The following is a 4,546-nucleotide window of genomic DNA, read 5'->3' on the forward strand; positions in this document are numbered from 1 at the left end:
TCTTCTAAGTCTGTTGTTCATTAAGACCTTCCAGAACCTATTCACATTTGGGACATGCACTGCTTTGTGTAGGTACCAAATGCAGTTTTTAAGCTTCGAGGGCTCCGGTGCGTTTCGGCTGGGATTCGGTCTCATTCTTGTTTGTGCCCAGCCCCTAGCATAGTGCCTGGCACTAACAGGCCCTCCATGCATGTGTGTCAAATGAATGAACACCAATATGTACAGTTAGCTTAGGGGGAGGGGTGGCTTGGTCTTGTTTAGAGTATGCACATGCACAGAGCTATGGAATGCAAATAAGAACATTTCCACCCAAACCCTGAGCCCTGACTCAGGGCCCTCTGGTGCCTTTTGTCTCCAAGCAGCAGGGAATTCAAGCAGAAAATTCACTATTAATGGTTCAATAAAACATTCAGGTCCTGGATGTGGCCCCAGGGGAAGCCTGCAGCAGCATGGAATACAGATGTGTTTCCCCAGGAGGGTGCCCCATGCTCATTTAGCCTTATCTGTCAGGAGGATAGGAGCCTGGACTCCTGGAGCCAGGACTGGGTACCTCTTCAACGCTGGGGCACAAAGCCACAGGGAAAGGTGCAGCGAAGTTTCAGCAGGTGCCGTCAGTCACTCTGAAAAAGTTCCTCTCCTGGGGAATTGCAGCACTCAGTTTGTTGTACAAGACACCAGAGGTTAATCACATACCTTATCCTCGGTGAAACAATTGTATTATCTTAAACGACCATGTGGCTTCACATTTTTTTAGGCGCTGTGTTCAGCGAGATGCATTTGGCAAATAATTCTAACAGCGCCAGCTCACGTGGATGTTTGGTAAACGCTCTTTGATTGTAATGATGGCAGACAGAGCTGGAACTACCAGCTGTGCGTACATGTGTGCACGTGTGGATGTGTGTGTTTCTGTGTCTCTATGTAGCCAGCAGAAGCCTAGGCAGGGTGGGGGAAGCCATGGGGAAGGAAGAAGGTTACAACAAGGTGTTCTGGCAATGTCTTTTAGTTAATCTCGAAAACCTGAACTTAGAAGTCTTAGAGATCTATTATTTTATTTTGCAAAGGACTAAAACTATTTTCTTTCTTAAAAAAAAAAAAATCTATCTCGTATCTTCCTTTTCTAGAGCCACAAAATAGCTTTGGGAAGATAGTCATCTTGCGTGAACAAAAACACAATTTTATGAAATGGCATTTCACCAGTTTTACACCAACACTCTTTGATGAGGAGCAGGGGAGAAGCAGAAAGAAGGGACTCTCTTCCATTTAAGCACAGGTTCGGACCGTGGCAGGCTGTCATGTCTCTGATGGTGCTAGTGAAGGAAAGATTTGAGATTTGAGATTTCCTTTTCTAGAAACAGGAAACATCTAGGGATTAGGAGATATTCATGTGACACTATTTGCTGAAAAAATAAAAAGCTTTCAGTGTAGTTGTTGGACCATTTGTATGTCTATTTCTAGCTGGCTTTTGAGGCTGCAGTCATCCATACAGAACCAGCCACATAAAGACAGATGAACACCTACAGAGGCCCTCCCACTCTCCCCAATCAATAAGTATTTAGTGTCAGCCCTTGATGACCACTCCTAAAATACTGCCATAGCATCACTCCCCATGCACAGAAACATTCAATGTCTTCCCAATGCCCTACTAATCCCTACTGGGTAAAGTGTAAGCTATTGAGGCCACTTTTCAAGGCCTTTTACAGTCTCACCCTACATGCATTTCCAGCCTCTGCAGCTGCTCCCTTCTACAAAGCCACCTCTAGGCCAGCTCACCTGGCCTGCTGGCTCTCACCCTTTCCCCATCTCTGCCTATCCAATCTCATCCGTCCTTCAAGACCCTGCTCAAATCTCCCCTGTCAGCCAAATCTTTTCCACCATCCCAGCTGGAGGAGATGCATTTCCCTTAAGTAGCCTGGTGTCTTTTGCTAACACTAGAAATGCCGTCTGCACCTTTTTTTAGTTCTTGCAGCTCATCCTCCAAGCCAGACTGTGAGCTCTTTGAGTGCAGAAATTTTTATTATATGGTATTGAATCCCCTGCCCATTAATACATGCCTTCTGCATATCCACAAGCACTGGGTGCCCAATGCATGCATGTGAAATTGATTGACTTCAACGTGCCTGGCACTGTGCTCAGTTGCATAGAAATAAGAAAGAATATAAGTTGCTTCCCTCCAGCAGTTTCCAGTTTTCCGAGAGAGGCAAAATACAGTACCAACAGAGAACAGTACGAGGTGCATTCTGCAATGCAAACTGCAAATCTGGAAATAACAATTGTTCAGACATATCATCCAGAAAAATGATGTAAGCTTATAAAAGGAAAAGGCCACCTTTTAATTAGGCATAAGAGTTGGTTGTACTTGAGATGGCCTTGAGCAATAATCATTATATTTTGTATTTGTCTGCTATTTTATAGTTTTCAAAGCTCCCTCATTTACATTAACTGAATAAATTATCACACCACCATTGTTAGGTATCATTATGACTATTACTTTTCTGTTTTCATAGAGCCAGGGTCTCACTTCTCACTATGTTGCCCAGGCTGGTTTCAAACTCCTGGCCTCAAGCGATCCTCCCACTTTGGCCTCCCAAAGTGCTGGGATTACAGGCGTGAGCCCCTGCACCTGGTCCCTATGCCCATTTTAAAGAATAAGAATTCAAGGTTCTGGTTGTGCTGTGGCTCGTGCCTGTAATCTCAACATTTTGGGAGGCCTAGGCAGGAGGATTGCTGAGGCCAGGAGTCTGAGACCAGCCTGGTCAACATAGTGAGAACCCCATCTCTACAAAAAGGTCCTGGTAGCAGGAGTGGTTTGGCTCATGTCATACGGCAATGTGGGGGCTAAGCCAGGACTCAACCACTGGCATTTGGAGTTCAGGTTCACTACGTTGTACTACTATCATTCTTTGCCTTTAAACTAGAATTCTGGAACAAGGTATTGAAACAAAATGAAAATACCATTTTAAAAATATTAAGCAGGCTGCTGTGTATAGGATAGATTGAAGAAAGAGAGTGGGGAGAGAGCATGCGCACCCTAGGAACTCTGACAGACGGCGATAGAGATGAATTGATTACATTTGGTAACATCTGAATACAAAGATGAGGGAAGGAGTGAGAAGAAAGATGGCTGAGGTTATAAAACAGAGTGGCTGGGAGACTGTCATCACTGACACTGAAGATGCGGATGGGGGTTTTAGCTAGCAAGGATATCACAACATCCTTGTGAGCATCAAGGTGACATCTGAGTGAGAACATCTCAAAGATGCTAGAATTATGGTACCCAAATCTAAGGGGAGATCTGGGCTGGAGGGAGCCCCAAGAGGCTCCCACAAAGAGTGGAGTTGTGAGAGCAAATGAGCTAACCTATGAAACCTGTGACTAATTTAACAGGGGACAAGCTGAAGAGGGGGTTGCCTCTCCAACATGGAACATACATCTATTTCTGAAAAATTATTAAACAAAAGGATATCAGACCCCCTCCATGGCACTCAAATCAACTGCACTATCCTACAAGGCTTTTTGGGGACTGTGATCAGGCTTCTGAAGTGCCTGGATGCCAGGACACCTGGACACCTGGATGCCTGGATGCCTTCTTATTCTGAGCATGGCATTTTTTAGGTTTCCATGATCTTTACATTCAAGTTTCAGGACACAGCTTCTAGCCGTATTGATGGGGTTCTGAAGATGTAGCCATGGGACCTGCATGGGATGCTCCCAGGACATTGTGACATGGCAATGCGGGGGCACATTGTCAGCTTAGTGTTCAGGGATTCCAGCTCCTGGGTTCAGGGCTGAGGGTGGAAAGGATGCCCTGTGCACATTATTCACTCATGTCCTGCGGTGACCTTTAGTTCCCTTTCTGGGATTGTATCTCCATTATGTGATGAGCAGAGTTTCATTATCCCCCTGTTATGGGCTGAACTGTACACCCCTCCCCCAGATTCCTACGCTCAAGTCTTAATCCCAGCCCCTCAGAGCATGACTGCATTTGGAGTAGGGCCTTTAAAGAGGTGATTTAGGGTAAAGGAAGCCATTAGGGTGGGCCCTAATCCAATAGGCCTGGTGTTCCTAAAAGAAGAGGAGATGAAGACACAGATACACACAGAGGGGCGGCCACGTGAGGACACAGGGAGAAGATGTCCATCTCCAAGCCAAGGAGCAAGGCAGCAGAAGAAATCAACCTTGCCGACACCTTGATTTCAGATTGCCAGCCTCCAGAAACGTGAGAAAATTCCCTTCTGTTGTTGAAGCCCCCCAGTCTGTGGCACTGGGTTCTGATAGCCCAAGCAGACTAATACACCCGCTAATCCTTCTACTTGCCTGTACTAAAGCCCAGTGGCAGGGCCGGGCGCAGTGGCTCAAGCCTGTAATCCCAGCACTTTGGGAGGCCAAGATGGGCAGATCACAAGGTCAGGAGATCGAGACCATCCTGGCTAACACGGTGAAACCCCGTCTCTACTAAAATACAAAAAATTAGCCGGGCGTGTTGGCGGGCTCCTGTAGTCCCAGCTACTTGGGAGGCTGAGGCAGGAGAATGGCGTGAACCCGGGAG

General features: G+C 46.3%; 1 long non-coding RNA gene across 2 annotated transcripts in view; it reads right to left on the minus strand.

Annotated features, from left to right (window-relative positions):
* The window catches only part of LOC111545747, a 54,211-nt gene that overhangs the window by 32,434 nt on the left and 17,231 nt on the right, over positions 1-4,546 (minus strand). The gene's annotated exons all lie outside the window — the stretch shown is intronic.

This window comes from Piliocolobus tephrosceles, chromosome 7 (genome assembly GCF_002776525.5).
Source record: "Piliocolobus tephrosceles isolate RC106 chromosome 7, ASM277652v3, whole genome shotgun sequence".
NCBI lineage: Eukaryota > Metazoa > Chordata > Mammalia > Primates > Cercopithecidae > Piliocolobus > Piliocolobus tephrosceles.